The sequence below is a fragment of the Procambarus clarkii genome, chromosome 46 (genome assembly GCF_040958095.1).
Source record: "Procambarus clarkii isolate CNS0578487 chromosome 46, FALCON_Pclarkii_2.0, whole genome shotgun sequence".
NCBI lineage: Eukaryota > Metazoa > Arthropoda > Malacostraca > Decapoda > Cambaridae > Procambarus > Procambarus clarkii.
This window is the reverse complement of record NC_091195.1, coordinates 11172767-11183009: the sequence shown is the minus strand read 5'-3', so window position 1 is coordinate 11183009 and position 10243 is coordinate 11172767. Positions and strand designations below refer to the sequence as shown.

Sequence of the window (10243 nt, the reverse complement as noted above, 5' to 3'; positions counted from 1 at the left end):
CTTTATGTACCTCTAGGCGGCCCTTTATACACCTATATACATGATATACATGATCACCACCTACAAAATTTTCAGGAACTGACAGGGTGGGACAAGGTCCAACTAATTAGCACGTGTGGAACATGAACAAGGGGACACAGGTAGAAACTTAATACCCAAATGAGCCACAGAGACATTAGAAATACTTTTTCAGTGTCAGGGTAGTTAACAGATGGAATGCATTATACAGTGATGTTATGGAGGCTGACTCCATACACAGTTTCATATGTAGATTTGATAGAGCCGAAGAATCAAGAATCTGTACACCAGTAGATTGACACTTGAGAGGGGGGACCAAAGAGCTGAAGCTCAACCTCCGCAAGCACAACTAGGGGAAGACGAGACGAGAAGTGCCGCATGTGCACTATAGGCGCGGGACCAAGCGGGGGCCCCACAGAGGGAGTGTCAGTAGAGGTGGTGTTCCCCCGGACCTCCCAGCCAGCGGGCGTGTGTACTCATACTTACACTAATATACTCTGGCCCTGTGTGTACATTCTCTACCGTTTGATATTACACGTAATGGTAAATAGGGGTAATATTCCCTGGTGAAATAATAATAATAATAACGCCGTGTGATGAGCAAACAAGGCTGCGTGATGGCGCAATCACTGGTATCTGGAGCCTGCAGCCGCCACACCCTCACCACTGGCTGGTCGCCGTAAATGTATCAACAAAACTATTGAACATTTTGTTGAGTGAAAAATGTTGAGAACGGGCAGCAGATTTATTTATATACGAGAAAGTACAATGGGTTGTGTCAGTGTAGAACTTTAAGTGATTATTTAATTTCTTTTGGTACTTTCTTGGTACTATTGTACCAAGTACAATTGGTACTTTCTTGGAGAGACACAAACACGTACAGTATGTTGATTCTCTGCTATATGGTGGACTGGCAGGTGTGTGGACAGTGTTGTAGTGAAGTTATCAGTGAAGATAGTGTTAAGTGTAACTTTCCCTGCTATATGGTAGACTGGCAGGTGTGTGGCCAGTGTTGTAGTGAAGTTATCAGTGAAGATAGTGTTAAGTGTAACTTTCCCTGCTATATGGTAGACTGGCAGGTGTGTGGCCAGTGTTGTAGTGAAGTTATCAGTGAAGACAGTGTTAAGTGTAACTTTCCCTGCTATATGGTGGACTGGCAGGTGTGTGGACAGTGTTGTAGTGAAGTTATCAGTGAAGAAAGTGTTAAGTGTAACTTTCCCTGCTGTATGGTGGACTAACAGGTGTGTGGCCAGTGTTGTAGTGAAGTTATGGAGGAAAATATTGTTAAGTGACTCACATATTTATATTTATCGTCATTGTTTAAGTTACTGGCAGTAAATTTATTTGAAATGTTTTTATAATTTACTAGTAGGGACACCCGGTGGAGCCCGGGTATCTCTGTCTCTCTATCTCTCTCACACTATTAACTGTCTCTCCCTTCTCCCAGTTCTCTTTCCCCCCTCTCTCTTTCTCTCCCCCTTTCTCCCTTTACCTACACCTCTCTACCCCCCCCCCTCTCTCGCTCTCTCTCTCTCTCTCTCTCTCTCTCTCTCTCTCTCTCTCTCTCTCTCTCTCTCTCTCTCCTCTCTCTCTCTCTCTCTCTCTCTCTCTCTCTCTCTCTCTCTCTCTCTCTCTCTCTCTCTCTCTCTCTTCCCTCTCACTCTCTCTCTTCCCTCTTTCTCTCTCTCTCTCTCTCTCTCTCTCTCTCTCTCTCTCTCTCTCTCTCTCTCTCTCTCTCTCTCTCTCTCTCTCTCTCTCTCTCTCTCTCTCTCTCTCCCCTCTCTCTCATTCTCTCTCCCCTCTCTCTCTCTCTCCCCCGTCTCTCTCTCTTTCTCTCTCCCGCTCTCTTTCTCTCCCCCTCTCTCTTTCTCTCTCCCTATCTCTTTCTTTCCCCCCCCCCTCTCTCTCTCTCTCTCTCTCTCTCTCCTTCCCTCCCTCTCCATCTCCTCGCTCTCCCTCCCTCTTCACATCTCTCCCTACCTGCCTCTGTCTCCATCTTCCTCTGTCTTTTGACAACTGTAAAAGTCACATGTTATCGCAGCTGCGGGCTCGGGATGATGGGAAGAAAATATATGTTAATATTCCTGTGATCAGTCCGTAATAACTGCTTTCAAATTGTTGTTTACCAAGTATTTGTCCGGAGGCCGGAACCCTAATGTTGTGGGGCTGACTGTGTGACTGTGGCGGGCTGTTCTCTCCTGAACTGTGTTGCTGGTTCACAAGGAACACTGTTGCTGGTTCACAAGGAACACTGTTGTTGGTTCACAAGGAACACTGTTGATGGTTCACAAGGAACACTCTTGCTGGTTCACAAGGAACACTCTTGCTGGTTCACAAGGAACACTGTTGGTGGTTCACAAGGAACACTGTTGCTGGTTCACAAGGAACACTCTTGCTGGTTCAGAAGGAACACTGCTGTTGGTTCACAAGGAACACTGTTGCTGGTTCACAAGGAACACTGTTGCTGGTTCACAAGGAACACTGTTGCTGGTTCACAAGGAACACTGTTGTTGGTTCACAAGGAACACTGTTGCTGGTTCACAAGGAACACTGTTGCTGGTTCACAAGGAACACTGTTGTTGGTTCACAAGGAACACTGTTGCTGGTTCACAAGAAACACTGTTGCTGGTTCACAAGGAACACTGTTGGTGGTTCACAAGGAACACTGTTGTTGGTTCACAAGGAACACTGTTGCTGGTTCACAAGGAACTCTGTTGCTGGTTCACAAGGAACACTGTTGTTGGTTCACAACGAACACTGTTGTTGGTTCACAACGAACACTGTTGCTGGTTCACAAGGAACTCTGTTGCTGGTTCACAAGGAACACTGTTGCTGGTTCACAAGGAACACTGTTGCTGGTTCACAAGGAACACTGTTGCTGGTTCACAAGGAACACTGTTTCTGGTTCACAAGGAACTCTGTTGCTGGTTCACAAGGAACACTGTTGCTGGTTCACAAGGAACACTGTTGCTGGTTCACAAGGAACTCTGTTGCTGGTTCACAAGGAACACTCTTGCTGGTTCACAAGGAACACTGTTGCTGGTTCACAAGGAACATTGTTGCTGGTTCACAAGGAACACTGTTGCTAGTTCAGAAGGAAGACTGTTGCTAGTTCAGAAGGAAGACTGTTGCTAGTTCAGAAGGAAGACTGTTGCTAGTTCAGAAGGAAGACTGTTGCTCGTTCAGAAGGAAGACTGTTGCTAGTTCAGAAGGAAGACTGTTGCTAGTTCAGAAGGAAGACTGTTGCTAGTTCAGAAGGAAGACTGCTGCTAGTTCAGAAGGAAGACTGTTGCTAGTTCAGGAGGAAGACTGTTGCTAGTTCAGAAGGAAGACTGTTGCTAGTTCAGGAGGAAGACTGTTGCTAGTTCAGAAGGAAGACTGTTGATAGTTCAGAAGGAAGACTGTTGCTAGTTCATAAGGAAGACTGTTGCTAGTTCAGAAGGAAGACTGTTGCTAGTTCAGAAGGAAGACTGTTGCTAGTTCAGAAGGAAGACTGGTTATTCAAGTTACTTGAAAGACTGGAAGTTTCAGTTTAGTACATAAATATATTGAATAAAGGTAAGAGTATTCTGGGATATATTTCTAGATGTTGTAGCACCAATATATCTAATAGAATTGTTCACCTTGCTCCTGCCCTTGTTGAGCCCCAGTTGGATTATACTGTTCATTGTTGGTCTCTGTATTACAGAATGAACATAAGTTCACTTCATCTTGTTCAGAGAATAATAACAATCAATAACAGGAATTAGAAACCTCCTTTATGAAGAGAGATTAAGAAAAACTAAATTCACATTCTCTATAAAGTCGACGAATAAGGGGCGAGAGTATTGAAATATATAAATAGATAGATGGGATATAAATAAGGTTTTAAATACAAAAAATTAAGGTAACACTGGATATAAATTGGACAAGTTTATATCCATGAAAGACGTGTGTCAATGTTCGTATGGAAACGGTTGTTGATTTATGTACAAATTATCAGGTAAGACAATATGTGTGGGATCGGCGGATTGTTTCAAGCGTAGGTTAGACACACGTGAATGAGTTTGGGAGAATATAAATGGGAGCGGTGTGGTAAGGATGAATGGGTGCTATGCAGTTCATGTTATTCTTATGTTGTTATATAGTACTATGTGAGATACCCCAGATCAGTATCTGTGTCTGTCTCTCTCTCTGCGTGTTTACTTATGTGTCTTCCTCTTTCTCTGTATTGACCTAGTTGTGCTTGTGGGGGTTGAGCTCTGCTCTTTCCGCCCGCCTCTCAACTGTCAATCACTACTCTGTTACTACCTAACTAACTCCCCCCCCCCCCCCAAACACACACCCAGGCAGCAGCCAGCAACAGTTGTCTAACTCCCAAGTACCTATTTACTGCTAGGTAGCCCCCATATACGCCTCTAGGCGGCCCTTTATGTGCTTCTTGGCGGATCTTTATGTACCTCTAGGCGGCCCTTTATGTGCCTCTAGGCGGATCTTTTATGTACTTTTAGGCGGCCCTTTATGTGCCTCTAGGCGGCCCCTTTATGTGCCTCTAGGCAGCCCTTTATGTGCCTCTAGACGGCCTCTTTTTGTGGCTCTAGGCGGCCCGTTATGTACCTCTAGGTCGGCTTTTATGAACCTCTAAGCGGCCCTTTATGTGCCTCTAGGCGGCCCCTTTATGTACCTCTAGGCGGCCCTTTATGTACCTCTAGGCGGCCCTTTATGTACCTCTAGGCCGGCCTTTATGAACCTCTAAGCGAGTAGTGGGAAACGACTCAATGACCGGCAATTTTACTTTTTTCCCATGCCGGTCATTGAGTCGTAATTTTTTTCCGTAAAACTTTGACTGCCGGTCATTGAGTCGTAATTTTTTTCCGTAAAACTTTGACTGCCGGTCATTGAGTCGTAATTTTTTTCCGTAAAACTTTGACTGCCGGTCATTGAGTCGTAATTTTTTTCCGTAAAACTTTGACTGCCGGTCATTGAGTCGTAATTTTTTTCCGTAAAACTTTGACTGCCGGTCATTGAGTCATGTTTTTTTTCCGTAAAACTTTGACTGTCGGTCATTGAGTCGTGTTTTTTTTCCGTAAAACTTTGACTGCCGGTCATTGAGTTGTAATTTTTTCTGTAAAACTTTGACTGCCGGTCATTGAGTCGTAATTTTTTCTGTAAAACTTTGACTGCCGGTCATTGAGTCGTATTTTTTTCTGCAAAACTTTGACTGCCGGTCTATGGCGCCGGGCTATTTTCAACTTTTAGACCGGCCGTTTTGGTTTTTTTCCGGGGGCCGGTCTACGCACCCCTAGTTTCACGAACTTGAAGTACGACATAGACCGTGCGTTTTGGTTTTTCCGGGGCCGGTCTACGCACCCTGGGTTTTCTACAAGTCGCTCAAGGGGATTAAACGGCCGCCTCCAGTCATACCCAAATTTCGTTAGCTCAGTGACCCTGCACAGACATTGCTAATGGTCAATGACGTCACCAGCTAGCCGCTCAGCGTTCCTGCACCGGCATGTTCAAGAGGATTAAAAAGCCAGTCTATGAGTCGTGTGTTTTGCGATACAACAGTGACCTTGAAACTTAATGTAAAATACCATCATCCCTAGTCTATTTTTAATTTCATATTTACTTCCAACCATCGCCCATTACATTTATCAAAGGGGATCATGTATGTTAGGGAAGAACATAACTTTAGCACTGCAAGAAGTTATGTGTGTATTTTCAAGTTCGTCCCCTGCTGCCGGTATTTACCCAGGTCTTTTTCCTAAATATATAACTTATCCAATTCATTCCTATTCTGTTTCACGTTGATACGTTTAATAGGTTATTAATATTCCCCTTTACTATGACCATTCAGTCACACCTCTATCATGTCACCCCTATTTCTTCTTCGTCATCGTTCTAGAGAATGTAATTTGAGCTTTGACAATCTTTCTTAAAGGATCGTTTATTATGCATAGGGCAAAAATAAAATGAAAAAACTGTTATCAGTCGTTTATATTAAAAAATAGAGGCCTGGGCATTGGTGATTTCAATGCGTGTTCAGTAGTAAACCAATATTGTCCTTAACCTCATACACGTCTCACATTCGCTCAAAACATACCTCCCACACCTTGCTGTGGCATATAACAAATAAAAAAAAAAATCATTCAGTAAAAGCAAGCCTCTCATCTTTTAAAATAAGGCCTTCTGCGGCGCGAGCCGTGCTAAATGCGGATCCCAGGAGGTTCACACATAAGTGTGAACTCTTAATCTGGCTTAATACCTCACCTATACTCTGTGCTTCATCAAAGTTGATATTCAGCTACAATAGCTCGTATTTTCTCTCATTGCTTATATTTTCTGTTATTCATAAACCCGATCAAACCATCCTAACCTAACCTATCCTAACTTATTATATATAACAAACAAATACATTCTACAGAACAGTTATTGTTGTTGTTTAGTGACATCGTGAAAAGCGACCACAGGTATAGGGATAAGGTATTGCTGGCCATTAGCACATAGGTGTGAAGGTATTACAGCACCTGACTTGTCAACTATGTATGACGTCACCAGACAACCAATGCGACCTTTAGCATCCTACCTGTATATGTACTGTATTTGATATTATTATTCAAAAATGACTAGACTACCCATTCCCACCTAACCTAATTAGAGGTTTAAGAACATACATTTTAGTCATCCACAACTGTAATCATTATTCAGTGATAAGTTCAAAAGTATAACAGAAGCCCAAATGTCGTACTGCAATTTAAGCAGAATCGTACATCTGGCAGCATAGCAGGTGAGCTGAACATAAGAATAAAGGTAACTGCAGAGATCCTATTGGCCCATACGAGGCAGCTCCTATATATTTCCACCCAATCTCATTCATATCCACCCTATGCTTAAAACAACCAAGGGAACCCACTTAAAGTATTAGTGTACAATAATAGTTTTAATAAATAGCTCTTATTCTAGTTTTATACACAACAGCAATTATGAAACCCTATAGCTAGATATTCCTACTATAATCCACAAGTAGTTACCACACATGTGGCAGTACAGCGGATTAGTAGCTGTGTTCATAGGCTAGTCAACTGTCCTAACATCCATCAAATAGATATCCAAATGTCGCACCTCAATTCATCCATCTAGCAACTCAGCTGGATGTTAGCCACTATATTCATAGGCTAATCATTTCTACACCTCAAAAAATCCTAGTCTTGCTACGCAAATCAGGTAACTTGTTTCTAAACCAACACTCGCAAATACAAGCATACATACCTACGCATACTTCAAAACCTATGCATTCATAGAGAATAGCCTAGTTTTTTGCCACCATTTCCCCATTAATCAGATGCAATTTATGCCATGCACACAGAAAATACAGCATCTACACACTAAATATGCCATTTATGCACAAAATATATTATTTACACTCAAAATATGCCATCACACAAAATATGTCATTTATAGACAAAAATATAACATTTACATGCAAAAATATGTCAGTTGGACATGAAAATGTAGCATTTACACATTATTGCATGGACACTCAGAGTATGACATTTACACAAAGTACGGTATTTTGCACAAATATATCAAAATGCTTATGCATTTAGACAATCAAAAATGCGCTTTCACTAAAATTACACAATTTCACAAATATAATTTTCACAAAATACCCACACATTGTCTCATAAACCAAAATACACTTACACCATGATGATCTATTTTATTAGATTACAGAGCTTACACAAAATACACAATTTATACACACAAATACAGTTGCACCAGTTCCACTTCAACAAATTAAAAACACAACTTGCATAAATGCACTATTATCACAAAAATTATTATAAAACATGGACAATTATTACACAGTTTGTGTAATTATTTTACATCTTTGCACAATTATTACAAGAAAACTTGCTATATAATTACTCAACTTGCACAATGACAATCAGTACACAAAGGTATAAATAAACAATTCGTCCATATGCAATTACACAACATACGCAATTAATACACAACTTATACAAATATTACACATCTTTCATAATTATTACACAACTTGCACAAATACATATCTAGCACAAATATGTACAATACATAACTACCCCAAATATGAAAATACACAACTAGCATAAATACACGATTTACACAAATACAATTGCAACATTTACACAACTTGCTCAAAAAAAATAATCATTACACAACTTACCAAAATATGAACAATACATAACTAGCACATATTCATTAAATGCACAACTAAGCAATTTCCGCAAATACACATACAAAAACATATACAATTAATACTTACAACTTGCACAAAACAATACACAATTTATAGAAATATAATCAATACATAATTGCAATAATCATACAACTTATGCAAAATACATAATCTGCACAATTAATACACAAGTATATTAATTGTACTATATATGTACAAACACAACCAACTAGGTCAAACAATACACAATTTGCATGATATTTTTCTGGGTATATTTAGGACATTAATTATAATATGCTGAGTTTAACCAACTCCCCAAAAGTCAGAATTTCACATATAAAAATGGTGCATATGACTTCCGATGAGCTCAATATATAACACATTCTTTTTCCATTAAGATATCAACATTATTAGTGCTAAACTATTCATCTAACATATGTCCACTGTTTTTATGTCTTATTAATACCTTCCTTGTTACATTCTCTCCAATCAGACCACCATATTTATGTATTTATTCAAACCATCTAACAGACTTATTTGTTCTAGCCTTAGATATGTTAGGGCAGGTGGGGTTAGGTGAAGTCAGTATTTTCTATGATAATTTTAGACAAATTTGCTATATCTTATCAAAATGCATAAATCCTGTTAAAACTTAAATTCATCTAAATCTATCAAAAATATACTTATACTACGCAAATTTGACTAAATTCAACCTAGCTAAACTAACTAAATATGAGCATCCCATATCCTCACATACAAGCCTATGTCGCCTCTGTCCATACATTATATGAGTCTGCCATATAGCTCGAACCCCAAATAGGAAAATTTACACTATTTCATAAACATACTAGTTCATTACCCTAAGATATTATATATGTCCTTCCCTACACGACCTCACCTATCCTGACCTGGCATAATCAAACCTAGATTTAGTTCAAGTTGGTGAAATTTAAGCTATGCCACTTTAATTCGACATAATTTATGGCAATTTCCAACAAATATACCCAAATGTTGCGTAGCATAGCACTGCCAAAGCCCATTTTCGCCTATTCCATACTACCCTACACGACCTCATCTAACCTGACCTAGCATATCCAAACCTAGATTTGGTTAAAGTTGATGAAATATAAGCTATTCCCACCTAAATTTGACCTAATTTAAGGCAATTTCCACCAAATATACCCAAATGTTGTGTATCATAGCATCGCCAAAGCCCATTTTTACCTACATTTTCTCCTACTCCATCCTACCCTACGTAACCTTACCTAACCTATCCTACCATATCCAAACCTGGATTTGGTTAAAGTCTGCGAAATTTAAGCTATCCCACCTAAATTCGACCTAATTTAAGGCAATTCCCACCAATATATCCAAATGTTGTGTATCACAGCACTGCCTAAGCCCATTTTTACCTACATTTTCTCCTATTCCATCCTACCCTACGCAACCTTACCTAACCTATCCTAGCATATCCAAACCTAGATTTGGCTAAAGTCGGCGAAATTTAAGTTATCCCATATAAATTTGACCTAATTTAAGACAATTTCCACCAAATATACCCAAAAATGTTTTGGAACATAGCACGGCCAAAGCTCATTTTAGCTGAGTTTTCACCTATTCCAACCTGCCCTAGACAACCCTACCCAGCCTCTCCTGGCATATCCAAAGTCAGATTTGATTATAGCTGGCAAAATTTATGCCTTTCCAACCTAAATTTTACCTAATTTAAGCCAATTTCCACCGAATATACCCAAATGTTTTGTATCTTAGCATGGCCAAAGTTCATTTTAGCTGAGTTTTCACCTATTCCAACCTGCCCTAGACAACCCTACCCTGCCTCTCCTGGCATATCCAAAGTCAGATTTGATTATAGTTCGCAAAATTTATGCCTTTCCCACCTAAATTTTACCTAATTTATGCCAATTTCCACCGAATATACCCAAATGTTTTGTATCTTAGCATGGTTAAAGTTCATTTCACCCAAGTTTTTCACCTATTCCATCTTACCTTACACAGCCTTACCTA

General features: G+C 40.0%; 1 protein-coding gene across 1 annotated transcript in view; it reads left to right on the top strand.

The window, feature by feature from the left end:
- The first annotated feature begins 446 nt into the window (after window positions 1-446).
- Window positions 447-10243, top strand: part of LOC138350536 (uncharacterized) — a 50197-nt gene continuing 40400 nt past the window's right edge. Inside the window, exon 1 of the mRNA XM_069301543.1 lies at window positions 447-561. The gene's annotated coding sequence lies outside the window, so the exon portion shown is untranslated. The remainder of the gene's footprint in view (window positions 562-10243) is intronic.